Raw genomic sequence first — 16,378 nt, 5'->3', positions numbered from 1 at the left:
TACACTGTATGTGTCCCCCTTTCTCTTCTCCTTTGAGTCTACTGCTCCTCTCTCACTCTCCTTCACTCTCCCTCTCTTTTTTATCTCTCCTCGTCATCCCACCCCCCTTTTTTTCCTCTCCTCCTGTCTTCTTAGTGCCGCAGCTCAGCTGAGGGACTATGTTTAGGATGGAAAAGAGAACTGGCTGTGAGACAGAGACACACACACACACACACACACACACACACACACACACACACACACACACACACACACACACACACACACACGCAGAACTGGGTCACCATTGTGTTTCTGTGTGAGGGCCTGCTGCTCCGCAAGATGAAACGCTGGAAGACAAGGGAGAGAGAGAGAAAACGATGTTTGATACGGCACCGAGAGAGGCCTCGACATTTCTGGGCTATGCCCATACTCGCGCGCGCAAAAAGAGAGAATCACAACTGCAATGCTGAAATTCATGTAACAAGAGTTCTGAATAAATCATGGCTTTGTTTTCCATCTCTGAACCCTCCGAGAGTAATTATTCTGTGGTTTCTCGATGGCTGTGTGCGGGAGATGTAACACAATTATGGAGAAGACGAATGTCATGCTGTGGGTAAAGTAGTCAGAGAAGTGGAAACTCTTCAACCTCTGCAACAGGATGACTATAGTCTGACAGTGAACTTCTTTTTTTTTTTTACTTGCTCGGCATCTCTCTCTCTCTCGCTCTGCCTGCTTTTATCTCCCCGAGCATACAGCGTTCTCCTACACCCTTTTAGCACACGGTCTGACAGTATCTGTCCCTGTGGCCGAGCATTCAGCAGGCATCATGCGCATCATTTCCCCACATCATTCCCTGGTGTCCTTCTTCCATCATGTCCTTCCATCTATGGTCACTTTGCAATCATCAACTCACTACAGTACCCACCTACACAAATAATAATGCAAATACACGGCTGTAATAAACATCCAACGGCAATGGCAATCACAATGAACGGGAACTATTTTCTATAACTTAAATGACACCAGGTTTGTAAATGGTAAATGGTAAATGGTGCATTTATATAGCACTTTTATCCAAAGCGCTTTACATAGATTTTGCATTTCATTCACCCATTCACACACACACATTCACACACCGATGGCGGAGCAAACCATGCAAGGCACCAACCTGCTCATCGGGAGCAATTAGGGGTTCAGCGTCTTGCTCAAGAGTGAAAATAACTCTCAGCATGAGCCCGTGAGCTTGAAGAACGGCCCCAAGCTCACAATGCAACATATTTGTTGTAATGACAAAGTTTATAGCGCTTAAGTGGTTAATACAGACGCCATTTAAATAATGTTTTAGCTGAACAGGATCTCCTTCTTTGAAATAGCATACATTTAGTCTAAAATAATCCTCCATTAAATCACTTTTTGTTAGACAACCAATTAAGCAATTCCAGCACAGTCCCCCTGGGTTATGGGATATAAACAGCTGACAGGTGACGGGGCCGTCCCTCCTGGGTAAGGGAATGTAAACGATAATGACAGTATTTCACAATAAGATAATGATGTGTTTTTACTTTCTGTATTGTTTTTCCAAATCCTACTGTATGTGTGTGTTGTGGTTGCCATTTGAGACCTCAATCGCTCTGACTTTGGAAAGGCATCCGTGCGGGGTAAGAGGAACTTAACAGTAAAGTATTTGACAGATGGTCTACTGGCTAGCTGATATGACATAAGTTTCCATTAACGTTGCTACTACAACAGGCTAATAACAAACTTCCAGTGGACATGGTCAATAAAAAAGGGTTTTCAACGATTTGATCAGAACCTCATCAAAAAGGTGTGATCCCATCGCAAGATGATCTAATACAGGGGTCTTCAACAGGGGGTCCTCAGAGTTGAGGAGAACTTTAGCCAAAAAATAGCAGATCTACAATCTCACAACGCCTCGCGCTGCGAGGCGTTGTGAGCTTGTAGATCGGCTATTTTTTGGCAAAGAGGTGTTTGGTGTAGAGAGGAAAGAGAGCAGACCAAGTAAACAAAAGAAGTTACATCTGAAACAAAATGTTTATACAATCTAGAGGGGGTCCCTGCTTCATCTCTCTCTGAGCTAGGGGGTCCTTGGCCTGAAAACGTTGAAGACCCCTGGTCTAATATTACAAGTACAAGTACAATATTGCACAGCCGCCCTTCCCTACATTAACAAACTGGCAGCTCATGGGCATGTTGACTGGAGATGTCTTTTTTTTTTTACTCAATATATTTTCAACTAGAGCCAAATTTCACACTCTTAAGTTTCACATAAACTTCACCAAGCACTTCAAGCTTTTGAGGTCAGATGTGCTTCTGTTTTGTGATGTCCTGCACATAGCAGCAGGCGCTGTGATTGGTCTACTTTTGAGGGGACAGACATATATATGAGACATACTGACACATACATACTGAACATACAGACAAACCATGGTGATGGCTCAGCCTACACCACCTCGCCATAAAAACAGCTGCTGTAATACCGTACATGGGAGGGGGAGGAAATAATTTAGCTGAGCACAAAGCTGTTGCGAATTGTCAATGGTTCAATATTACCATATTGAACCATTTACCATACCATATGCCAATATTATATTACCACCTACACAGTAAAATCCTGAGTGTTATTTTAACACATTAAGACCGGGAACGCATCTGTGTCATTTTAAGATTGATTTGGCTATTCAAAAATAGCAGATATACAAGCGCGGCACTCGAGCTTGTAGATCTGCTATTTTTTTATTTTATTTGTGCAAATCTTTTAATATTTATATACATTTTTAGCTCAAATCTTTGCTTCTGGGGGTCCCTGGATTTTGAGATGGGGGTCCGCGGCAAAATACATGTCATTTTGGGTGACATGAAAAGGTTTGAGAACCACTGATTATAGCGACATACTTTTACATATTTTTACATATTTTTTGAATAGACAAAGTATAAGATAATGGTTAAAGTGGTTAAAATCTAAAACGACAGATGCTTTCCCGGTCTTAATGGTTAACACTGAGAATCTAAAAAGTACCCATTCACCTTTACACTCTCAGAGTTAAACCCATTGAGACCTGAAGCCGATTCTACATGTCTCCTAAATCAGAACAGTTTTCTGAAAAACGTATGTTTCTATATCAGTGGTGCTCAATCTTTTTCATGTCAAGGACCCCCAAAATGATATGTATTTGGCCGCGGACCCCCATCAAAATATTTTGTTCCAGGGACCCCCCAGAAGCAAAGATTTGAGTTAAAAACGGTTTGCTTTAAATATATATATATTTAAAGATTTGCATACATTTTCACGATTTAAAAGAAATAGCAGATCTACAAGCTCGTAGCGCGGCACTCGGAGCTTGTATATCTGCTATTTTTGAATAGCCCAAAGTGTAAAATAATGCTTCTTAGCTCAAATCTAAAAATGACACAGTTCCAGGTCTTAATGGGTTAAATCATGTCACAGGATTTGACCGTGCCTTGTTTATTATGACTCTAGCAGTGACCATGGATGCTGTTGCATCAAACGTAGTTTTCTGCATTTTCTTTGCTGTGATCATCAATGCAACATGTTTTATGTGTGCCATCATGGTATCAGCCTGAGCCTTGGCCTACTTTTCAAATCATAATGCTGCAAATCATCTGCCTATTGGAGGATGCGTCTGGCAGTTTCTCAAACCAAACGTCTTGCTTGTGAAACGTAATTTCTCTACATTAATTCTGGGTCTGGTTCCACCGAGAAAAACCCCAGAGATGCCTCAGTGGTTCTTTTTCTGAGCAACAGAGGGGATTGTGAGAATTCTACTGCCATCTAGAGCATGAATGTAGAGGATTCACAGATAGATAACATGGTGTGTATTTCTTTGCATGTTTGATTTCTAGGAACACAGGGTTTGATTTGTAAAAAGAAACAGGGGGGAGGGGACATTTTTTAAGTCCTATAAAAATCAATTCATAAGCTCACAACTTGTCGCAGCAGGACAAGAATTAATGAAGAGAGGAGGAGGATCAAATGCTGAGGCAAATCAGACCCTGCCCAGAAATTATGAGGTTTTACCAATACCCAATTACTTACTTAATACCCAATGGCATACATTTAATGATTTGTTCCAATAGCGTTTAAAGATAATGGATTTGCTTAAAATCGTACCAGCCATTGACTCATGGATCCACTCATTTACCGCATGCACGCACGCATGCGTGCACACGCGGGCGCTCACACACACACACACACACACACACACACACACACACACACACACACGTCATTTTAGGGTCACGGCCACTTGGCCTTTGGTGTTGTCAATTTCTTTAGGGCACAAAGGCTAAATACCAGGGCAGGAAGGCCATCAAATAAAACCAAGATATCATCATTATCTGTTTAAAGTCCGCTTTCCAGGCACCGCTGGGTTGGACTGGATTCTCGCTATGGCTTTCTTCCATCGGGAGCGGTCCATGGCCCTCTCGTGATCGATGCCGAGTGCTTTCATGTCAGCTAACACGTTCGTCAGCCAGGTGTTCTTTAGTGGGTCTTGTCCCCTCCAAGTTAACCCATTAAGACCTGAAGCCGATTCTACAAATGTCTTCTAAATCCCAACAGTTTTCTGAAAAAAGTATGTTTCTATATCAGTGGTGCTCAAACTTTTTCATGTCAAGGACTCCCAAAATTATATGTATTTGGCCGTAGACCCCCAACTCAAAATATGTTGTTCCAGGGACCCCCAGGAGCAAAGATTTGAGTTAAAAATGTTTGCTTTAAAAGAATATATATATTCAAAATTTGCACACATTTTCCAGATTTTTCAAAAATAGCCAAAGTATAAAATAATGCTTTTCAGCTCAAATCCAAAAAATGATGCGTTCCAGGTCTCAATGGGTTAATCAACATTACTTTCTTCACCCAATCATTCTGTTCCTTCCTTACTACATGTCCGTACCATCGCAGTCTGCCTCTCCTCACCAGATCCACTATATGGCCTCCAATCCCATCTTCTGTCTCAGCTCTGCACTGGTCTTTCTCTCCCTCTGTTGCACATCCATCTGATCCTCCTCATCTCTGCTCTGTTCAGCTTCTCTTCATGCTCCACCCTCAGGGCCCATGTCTCACTTCTGTACGTCATTCCACTTCTGACGCAGGCTGAGTACACAGCCTCAGCTACCGTACCATAACGACTGCCCCAAAGACACCCCTCACTCGCTGAGCATGACTTCTGAGCCATATTGGTGACCCCCCCCCCCCCCCCCACACACACACACACACACACACACAAACGGTACATTCATCAATGATAACCACCACTCGCGTCAGAGACACAGCCATACCGCCCCTCAGCCATTGCAGCGTTTGATCCAAAGACCCATTCCATTCGAACACGTTCAGAGTCACACAGCACCACTCTCCTTGTACAATATATTACTTTTCTTTCTTATTCTTTTGTCAGGATTGTATGTTTTGCTTCCCAGATACTCCCATTTCATTACCAGTGAGAGATTACCGCCTTGTTTATTGTTCTGCTTTTTTTGCATTGTTGGTCACGTATCGGGTCATTAGGACCAAACTAGAACGGCCTCTTTCGTGCCTCGCAAAGTGAAGTGAAGTGAACTTTGGTAAATACCTTGGGTCGTAGATATAAGACCAAATATTGGCAAACGCCTTTTTCAGTTGCTCCTGTGCTCCTTTAGTGGGGAACAAGGAATCCTAGTTCACTCTCTATATATTACCTTTATCCTAAGTGCTTTATAATGTGTGTTTTACGTTCAGTCATTCACACACACACATTCACCCACGGCAGAGGAAGCCATTCAAGGCACCAACCTGCTCATCGAGATTCAGCGTCGTGCTCAACTACACCAGGCATCGAACCAGAAACCTTCTTTAGCAATATTTAGACTTCTATCATGGCCAGGCAGGAAGCTATTGCGATACAACCCACGGTTCTATCAAAGTTCAACATTATTTTCACGCAACAAGAATTCATGTTTCCTCCCAACCTTGTGAAATCACTGGGTGCCTTTAGTTATCAGTGGAATCTATTGTCATTTTTGTGCTGTTCTGTAACTTGCAATTGTTTTGTTTTTTGGGAGCTTTGTTGGGATGTTATCTAACTATATAAATGGCGAGCAACTTCCGCACCCTCGGTGGCGACACCCCACAGCTCTGTTATCGACTAAACAACGCACCGCCAGACCACATGTCGCCTACTGACTCGCCACGGTGGCCGCGCTGAATTTACGCCTCGCGTAGGGGACATCTCACTGCTCACTACACCGTTTCCACCGCGCAACATAATTAATTCTACTCACCAAATGTCGGACAAAACGGAAGGGGAGGCAGCTTCGTACCGTTTACCGTGCGCACGACCTCATCACCACAACAGCAGCCAGCCGCTGCGGGGGTTTTTTCCTTTTTTTCCAAACTTTTTTTTTGGTCACCATTTTCTCCAGGCACCATTTCTGGTGTAACGTCGGGTGTTTCTTTTCACCAGCCAATCACCTTTCACGTTGCCACGTCCGTTGCCACGTCGCGCTGACGTACGCTAAACAAGCGCTGCCGTGCGCACAATGCAAACGAGCCCAAAGGCGCGCAAAAATAAGCCGACCATTGCTTAGACACAAAGTCAGACCTGGCAACGCAGCCTACGCCAATCATGTGTGAGAGATCTACAAGCTATGGGGCAGAGACGCCACCGTATCTTAGCAACAACTACAGCGCTCACTCTCATTGGTCCTGTCACGCTAAGAGCAGTCTCCAGACAATGGCATCGCAGACAGCTTGCTGTTACTGCTGTAGCCATCACAGGCAGTTGCAGCACGACGGACAGGGCGCTGTGATAGCTGCCATGTCGCTAACGCTAACGTGGTTGTCATGCCTGCAGCGGCTGTGCAATCACTTTGTCAACAATGCACGTTCGTGTGGTGAATGTCTACATTGCTGCTCAGTTCGTCCATTGTAGATGGTGTATGTTTGTGTGTGTCTTCTGGAGAACTATGTAGCTCCACAGCAACTACAGTAACTAACGTAATGGCAGGACCGCCCCGTGCAACGCATGTTAGGCTGCATTATGGTCATGTAGTAATTTCAGATAATTTCGCTCCGATTAGAGCAGTGTTTATCAACCCTTTCACGCCCCCCCCCCCCCCCCCCCCCCCCCCCCCCCAAATACACGTACCTGATCTGGGACCCCCCCATTCTGTTTGACTCCGTTCCACAAGTAAATATTGTGAAAATAGCCGATCTACAAGCTCGAAACGCCTCACGTTGAGAGGCTTTGTAAGCTTGGAGATCGGCTATTTTCTACATGATTGCCTCTTTCTTACATTCTTTGCCAATGTGGCCCATGTTTTCATAGCATAGTTTATTGACTACTTCTGTTGCAGAAATGGCCATTTCCTTTACTTTCGGTTTTTTATTGTCTCCGCCAGGCCGAAAGGCATGGCGCAAGACTATGTTTCACCCCCTGTCCGTCCGTCTGTGATAGCTAATCTCTCACATCGTTGACTTGATCACAGCAAAATAACAGCCCGATGTGGAGAGTCAGTGAGAGCTGGATAAACGACGTAAAATGTGTCAAAAGGAGTCTGTACGGCTGTCGATAAATGAACACATGACGTCGGTGGGAGAGGAGATATTGTGTCTTTTGGACAAACAGCAGCGTGGTGCTGATGTTTGTTGTGTCAAGCAGCTTAATGTCAGAGTGTTTGTGTTGGAGCGCCTCAGTGCGGCTGCAGAGTTCATGTGCAACCTCTTCCACAGAGACACAGAGACACTAGAAACTCTGCTGGGGAAAAAAAACACTGCTGGCCATTGACTTTCCTATGGACATTGATCTACACACTGCAGGTATATCTGCTACACACACAACATCAAACTACACACTGCAGGTATCAGAATCAGAATCAGGTTTATTGTCACATCACAGGTTTACAAGGTAAAAAAGTGGGTGAAATTCGTTTTTGTACAACACTCCCATCGCAACGTTAAATTCCGTAGAAAGAAGAGTGGGGAGAGAGAAAAAGAAGAGGGGTAGGGGATTAGGTGGGAAGGAGATCAACAGAGAACAATAGAAGGCCAAAAACAAGTTATCTACATATTTACAAAGTACCTGAGATAAGAGACAAACTAAGGTGCCTGAGCATAGCAGCAATGTATGTATACTGTGCATGATATACTTATAGACGCTAAGGTGCTTAGAGAGAAAAGAGCGCAGTAATAAAAAAAAAAAAAAATAAATAAAAAGATTGTGCGTTATACATGGGGATTAAGGTGCAGAGGGTCAGTGCGTGTTCACCTAAGGTGGACTGACCCTGGTATAATCCGCAAGTAGCTCCATGAAGGAGAGCAACAAAAAGTAATCTTTAGCATTGACTAAAGCTTTTGCCACAAAGAGTACAATTAAAGCCCTTTCTCCTGTGTGTATCAACATGTGTTTCTTAAGATTAGCATTGACTAAAGCTTTTGTCACAAACTGTACACTTAAAGGGTTTTTTCCCGCTGGTATGATTCCTCATAAGTCCAAGTCATTTCCTGGTATAATAATCCACAGGTGTGTTCAGGAAGAGCCAGAGAAGTATGCAGCCAGCTGGGCAGTACCGCCTATTGTCAGGCTGCTGGAAAGGGGGCTCATGCTTCATTCAGCATTCTGACAGCAGCCGGGTTAAAACTATTCCAGAACCTGGTGGTGGAACTCTTGATACTGCGATAGGTCCCCTTGCCCGGTCGCGGTCGTTGTAGGGTTCTGAACAGTCTGTGACTAGGGTGGTACTTGTCCTTGATGATGCGCTTGGCTTTGACCACGCACCGCTTCTTGTACAGATCCTGAAGCGCTGGGAGGTCGCTTCCCATTATCCGCTCTGCCGATCGCACTACTCGCTGTAGGTTGATCTTCTCTCGGGCAGTGCAGTTCCCGTACCAGGCCGTGATGCAGCCTGTTAGGACGCCTTCAACCGAACTGTTGTAGTACAGCTTGAGGATGCGCTGTCCTACTCCAAGCTTATTCAGGCGGCGGAGCCAGTACAGTCTCTGCTGAGCCTTTTTCTTCACGTGTGTGGTGTGCGTCTCCCACTTAAGGTCCTCCTCGATGTGTACTCCGAGGAACTTGAACTCGCTGACCCTTTCCACTGCAGCACCGTCGATGAGGATGGGCGCATGGTCTCTCCGCGGCCTCCTGAAGTCCACGATCAGTTCTTTGGTCTTGTCGACGTTGAGAGCGAGGTTGTTCTCCCGGCACCAGAGCGCCAGTGAGTTGATCTCGTCTCTGTAGTCAGACTCGTCGTTGTTTACGATTCGGCCTATCACTGTCGTGTCGTCCGCGTACTTTATGATGGTGTTGGAGACATGTGTGGCTATGCAGTCATACGTGTACAGGGAGTAGAGGAGAGGGCTCAGCACGCATCCCTGGGGTGCTCCGGTGTTGAGGGTCAGGGGGTCAGATGTGATGCTGCCCATTCTCACCACCTGATGTCGGTTGGACAGGAAGTCCTGTATCCAGTCGCACATGCTTGGGTGTAGCCCTAGGTCTCTGAGCTTTTTGTCAAGTATTGCTGGGACAATGGTGTTGAATGCTGAGCTGTAGTCCACGAACAGCATACGTACATATTTGTCCTTCAGCAGCTTGTCGTCCATGTGCGAGAGGACGGTGTGGAGAGCCATGGCAATAGCGTCGTCGGTGGATCTGTTTTTGCGGTATGCATACTGCCACGGATCCAGCGAGGCAGGTAGCGTGGAGCTGATGTATTCCCTCACCAGTTTCTCGAAGCACTTGCTGACGATCGGGGTGAGAGCGACAGGTCTCCAGTCATTCAGGCATGTCACTCTGGCCTTTTTGGGAATGGGCACAATGGTTGACATTTTGAACCCTGCAGGGACCACAGCCTGGGAGAGGGAGAGGTTAAAGATGTCAGCGAAGACACCCGCCAGCTGGTCTGCACATGCCTTAAGGACCCGGCCTGGGATTCCATCAGGTCCGGCTGCCTTGTGGATGTTGACCCGTGCAAAGGCTGTACGCACTTCTCTCTCCGAGATGATTAGAGGGTTCTCCTCTGCTGGTGTTGCTGATGCCCCCGCTTGGCTGCCGCGGTTGGAGCTGATCTCAAACCGGCCATAGAAAGTGTTCAGTTCGTTGGGGAGGGAGGCAGGCGGGTTCACCTCGCTTCTGGTTCTTGTTTTGCAGTCTGTCAAGGTGTGTACCGCCTGCCACGTGCTCCTGATGTTGCCATTGCTGAGTTGGTCTTGCATCTTTTCAGTGTAGGCCTTTTTCGCTTTCCTGATGGCGCTGTTTAGGGCCGCGCGCGTCGTGTTACGCGTTTCCACGTCGCCAGATTTGAAACCAGCATCCCGTGCGTGCATGTGTACACGTACTTCGCTGTTCATCCATGGTTTCTGATTGGGATAGATCCGAACTGTCTTTTTTGGGACTATGTCGTCTATGCACTTACTGATAAAGCCAGTGACTGAGTCTGAGAGTTCGTTGATGTTATTCCCAGCGGCGTTCTTAAACATCCCCCAGTCAGTCTGGTAGAAACAGGATTGTAGCATAGCGTCTGTGTCCTCGGACCAGATTCGGATTTCCTTCTCAACGACCGGCTCCCTTTTTAGCCTCTGTTTGTAGGCAGGTAGCAGCTGGATGGCGTGGTGGTCAGAGCTTCCTAGCGGTGGGCGGCGGAGGGCTTTGTATCCATCCTTGAAGGGCGTGTAGCAGTGGTCAAGAATATTGTCACCACGGGTACTGCAGGTGACGTGCTGGTGGAATTTGGGAAATACCTTTTTTAGGTCTGTCCTGTTAAAGTCGCCTAGGCAGATGGCTGCGCAGTCCGGGTGACGATTTTCTTGTGCACTGATAGCCTGGTGTAATTCCCTCATGGCTGTGTCCTTGTTAGCTCCAGGATGAATGTAAACAACGGCTACAATCACAATGCTGAAGTCACGTGGTAGGTAGAAAGGACGACAGCCTATGATTAAATGTTCTAGGTCTGGTGAACAGTGGCTATCTAGGATTTTAACATCTTTGCACCAGTTGTTGTTGATAAGGGCACAAACTCCCCCTCCACGTTGCTTACCGCTCAGTACAGCGTCTCTGTCTTTCCTGTACGCGGTGAAGCCAGGAGGAGTGATGGAAGAATCAGATGCTAGCTCCGTTAGCCATGTCTCCGTTAGCACAACACAGCACGTATTCCTCGTCTCGGTGTTATACTTAACGCGCGCCAGTAAGTCGTCCATCGTGGTCACTGTTCTAGATTCACACAGAGATCTAACGTTCGCTAGCAGGATTGAAGGCAGTGCAGGTTTATATCCACGTTTTGTTGTTTTAACGAGGACGCCTGCTCTCCTTCCGCGACGGCCGGGTCGCCGTTTGCGTTTGCGCCGCTTCTGCGTTGTTGTTGTTCCAGGGACAAAGGGATCCCCTCCCCCCACCCAGCCGGGTGGAGGTTTTTCGGTAAAAAAGTCCGAAATTCTATGTGCAATCGCTTTTCTGATGTCCATAAGTGCTTGTCTATCATAACTCCTTAGGCACCCGACGGTGTAGGAGAAAAAGAAAAGGCTAAAAAATACTAAAAAGAGGGAAAGACGTTGCGGTGTTACGGAGCTCGTACCAGCGCGTGCCTTCTCCATGGCGCGCCGGATGTGGTATGATGCAGCGTTTGCATTACAGCCAGCATGCCAGCGTAGTTCCCATATGGTTTCAAGGTGGGCTAAACCATATGGACCCCATGTCAGCAATGTCAGCGGCATCCACTTCAGTCCCAACTGCGATGCCCATGCAGGCTATAAGTAGCTTCTACCTGGCCCTTAGGTGGGCCCCAACTAGCCATGTTTATGTGGGACCAAGGCGGGTCCTAACTGGGTTTGCCCATGCAGGCTTTAACTGGGTTCTACCTGGGCCCTAGGTGTACCCTAACCAACCACAGTGCAGTGCCCATCGCTCCAATTGTTGTGACGTCAGGGCTCTCAATACTGCACATTGGTGGAGGAGGAGGGGCCGCAGGGCGACCGCACACATCGCTGAACCAATGGTAGCCCACGGATGTTTCCTCTGTGGATTTACAATCTGCCCCTCTATGCCACATATCATCCGCACTACAGGGTCTTCACTGACCGAGCCACGGCCCCACTGACCCTCATGACGCTACGCCACTTAAACGTGCGGCAGCATGCGCTGGGTTGCCAAGTTTGCACAGCCTGCGCCAGAAACAAGCAACCACCTTCATGAAAAAAAAAAAAAACACCGAAATGGTCCGCAATGTTCCAGGGGTGTCCCCGCGCGTCCCAACACTCCACAGGGGGTCAGTGGACCATCAGGGGGTCCGCGGACCCCCTGTGGACCCCCTGAAACATAACAAATATTATTTCTTCAAATTTTTTCCTTTTTCAAAAAAACTTTTCCACAGTTTCACTCCGGCGATTTGGGTCCCCCAATATACACACGGCCACGCTGGGCCCCGTGCGCGGCTGGGGTTGAGGGGGGCGTAGCCCCCCGAAACTCTAGTTCCTAATAATGCACTTGTCTTCCTGTGTCATTTGTTGTTTTAACAGTGCTGATTGTTTTTAATCATAAATAGAAATATGTTAAACAGAAATATAAAAGAAAAGTCTTTTTCCCTTGGGTTTGGATGATATTGGATGATATTGGATGATATAAAAGAACATTTTATTTCATTTATTTTTGCCTGTTGAGATTTTTATCAAGGTAAAAGAAAGTAAACAGTGTTTGTTAAAACTTTGGGAAACTGAAATGTTTTCCCTTCTGGAATTTGTTTGAGATTGGAAAAAAAAATCAACATTATTTTCCCTTGTAACTTCTATTCATTGAATATCGAGAGTTTGTTTTGGACAGGTTGCTGCCACTTTAAAGACACACTTTACCATGGGCAGTGTGTGTTTAGTAATAACCTAGTCCTCCTTCCATGATGGAGGGACAGGCAGGGCTGTAGGAGCTTAGCTGAACTAGAACAAAAACAGGTTTTGTTCATGGTGTGTATCAGTGCTACCACCCTCTGGTGGCATGGTGAAACTCAGGTTGATGGAAATAAATGTTAAAGACTGGAGTCCATAATGAGGGCTACTTCCACCATGGCTATCACATGTTAAAGTCTGTTCCAAGTACAATACAGTTGCCAGCAGTGTGCACATCTTCTTGATAATACTGTATTTGAATGATACATTTCAAGCTGTACTGTATACTGTAAATCATGATTTTTGCACAACTATAATGCGTCTCTACTCTTATAGATTACATGTTTATAGAGAAACTACTCAAAACAACTGGAATGTTGATTATATTTCTAGTTTTACATAATTGTAGACGTTGTTTATTTTACTTGAACAGAACATGTGTTTAAAACATTGAAGTATTCAAAATGTGTCCATTGTTTATTTTAAATTCAAGATTCTTCAAAGTGGGTGTCTGTAGGATTTGTACCCGGGTCCTTAGGACATGTAGAGAGCATGTTATCACAGTGAGCTATTGTGCTTGTTGGACAATTAAGGCCAAATGGATTTATCACAAAAAAGCCAGAGGCTTGTTCCCATAAACATTGAAACATCTAAACAAGCAACAGCACAACAATGATACAGAAACTAAATCATTTTAACTGCATATTCTGATATGTATTTTGTTCTTATCGTCGTTTGATACTTAAAGGAGAAAAACTGAAATGAAGCAGGCAGTATGGTAGTTCATCATGTTAGGACAGTAGTGTCTTCATGATCCGAAGGTCGTGAGTTCAAATCCCCCTGCATCTTTACTCTGAAGCATGTTTTGAAGACTAACACCCAGAAACCACACTTAAAAGCACTGAAGGAACATGTGTGAATGTGTGGAGGTGCCGTAGGGCAGCGGATAGTTTGTGGACACCTCTGTGGTCTTTGGCATCGAAAGCCACACGGCTTGTCGGGCCACAGGTTCTATTCCCGTCTCGGCAAGTAAGGCGCACAGGGTTGTCCAGCCATGGCAGTCAATATTTTGAGTTTGGGTTTGAACCCCTAACCTCTGGTTTGAGAAGCAACATATCTCTAGCTCAGGGGTGGGCAACTCTGATAATGGAGAGGGCCACTATATTTCCACACTCACTATGCCATTCTATGTCACACAAAAGTTGCGACGCGTTTTGAGCTTGTAGATCGGCTATTTTAGCTATTTTTTTTATTGGAATCCTGATTTTTTTTTTCTACTTTTGAATCGGGATCCTGAAAAGTAACATTCGTATTTAATTTAAATTGCATTTAGTTATACTTATATTAACCTTATGAATTTAATTACAAATACATTGGACATAAAAAGACAATAGAATTGTAATACTAGTCATCAAGCTACTAATATAGACTGAAGTAATTAAAGCGGGTCATGTTTGCATGTTTGGAATTGTAACAGCTGAAATCAATAATACATTAGTATTCTGATATCAACCTGCGGGCCGCTTTAAGTGAGGGTGGGGGCCGCGTGTGGCCCCCGGGCCGCCAGTTGCCCATGTATGCTCTAACTGCACCACTGGGGTTTCTTAGTTGTCTAATGTCTTGTATGCTCTTCAGTAGTGGTGGGAGAAGTAAGGCCCAGCATCCCTATTCTGGCGGCAAACATTTGTCAAGATTTACAATGTGTCGACGTGTTGTGAGCTTGTAGATTGACAATTCTTTGTGAAAAGATTTGGTGTAGATGGTAACAAGGCAAGCGGGAAAGTAAAGTTGCAACTTTACTAAGAATAGAGGGTTTAAGTGGTGAAGTTGATGTAGAATAACACTGTGCATCTAAATACTAAAAGGATAAGTATTTCCTTCTCATCTGAATGTTTCATGTCTCTGTGGCTCAAGAGATGTGTCACTGTTTATGAACCAAAGAGTTTAAGGTTCAAAGCTCCTAAAGAACATTTTCATTGTCCATCTCAATCCTGAAAAGGTGGTTTAAGTATTATGTTCTCAGTCGCATGGTTCATGCCACCATGGCTCAAGTTTACGTATTTTAAGGTTTAAGTATTACGTTCTCTTTTGTATTATCCATACCTGTGTGGCTCAAGAGATAAACACAGGGTCTGAAAGCAGAAGGTTTGGGGTTCAAAGCTCCTGAAGAAATTTTTCACTGGCCATCTAATTTCTAAAAGGCGGGTGAAGGATGACGTTCCCAATCACAACTTCCATGCCAGTGTGGCTCAAGAGATAAACACAGGGACTGAAAGCAGAAGGTTTGGGGTTCAAGGCTCCTGAAGAACATTTTCACTGTCCATCTAAATTCCAAAAGGCGGGTTAACAATGACGTTCCCAATTGTACTTTCTATGCCAGCGTGGCTCAAGAGTTAAACACAGGGTCTGAAAGTTGAAGGTTTGGGGTTCAAGGCTCCTGAAGAACATTTTCACTGTCCATCTAAATTCTAAAAGGCGCGTTAAGGATGACGTTCCCAATTGTACTTTCCATGTCAGCGTGGCTCAAGAGTTAAACACAGGGTCTGAAAGTTGAAGGTTTGGGGTTCAAGGCTCCTGAAGAACATTTTCACCACTGTCCATCTAAATTCTAAAAGAAGGGTTAAGGATGACGTTCCCAATTGTACCTTCCATGCCAGCGTGGCTTAAAAGATAAATCAAAGGTTCACAAACTAAAGGTTCGAGGTTCAAAGCTCACTCAAAACAACTACTAAATAAAAACTAAAAGGGTAATACAACAAAAAAACAATGGAGCTGTGGTCAATACAAACTGGTGATGAAAAAAAACAATAAAAAAATGTCTCGAATAAATTAATGTGAAAAAAAAACAGTGGCCATAAAATCACAAAAAATACTAAAATAAAAATCTTTAATTAATATGTAAATTTATTAAGATCCTCCCCCTGGAGGTGGGCTCCCTCAATGCTCCTCCCTCTCCTACCGGAGCTAAAAGAGGGCGTGAGGAGGGAGGCGGGCTTCATCCATGGTTCTCGCCTTAAAAAGACCGAAAATTGAGATCTTCCCTGACCAAGATTCAAACCCACCACCATCCGCTTGTGAAACCTATGCTTTACTCTTGCACCACCAGGCCTTTCACATTAATTAGGATTTTGAGGTTATATTTAAAGTTAAAGCGAGAGGTGACAGGTCAAAAGATGAAAATCCACAGCAAACACCTCTACCCCTGACAGAATGACTGGATCTACTAGATACACCCTCTGATGATCAGGGAAAGGGTTCATTATGACACGACTGAGATTTAGGTTGTTTAAAACCATCTGTTAGAAAACGTTTACTCTGGCTGAGTCTGAACCCAGATTTACACTTTCATTGAAAGGAAACAGAGAGATGTTTCGTAATGTCATAAAAATGCATACCCTTTTTGTCATTTATAAATTCCTTCGTTTCAGATGATCAACACCATAGCAGTTTTGGTGTTAAATCAAGTAGGCTACATTGTTCTCACTTTGGACTGGACATTAAAAAATA

The sequence above is a fragment of the Gymnoscopelus microlampas genome, assembly GCF_963454915.1.
Source record: "Gymnoscopelus microlampas genome assembly, chromosome: 13".
Lineage (NCBI taxonomy): Eukaryota > Metazoa > Chordata > Actinopteri > Myctophiformes > Myctophidae > Gymnoscopelus > Gymnoscopelus microlampas.
The sequence above is the reverse complement of the archived record's forward strand: the minus strand, read 5'-3'. Positions refer to the sequence as shown.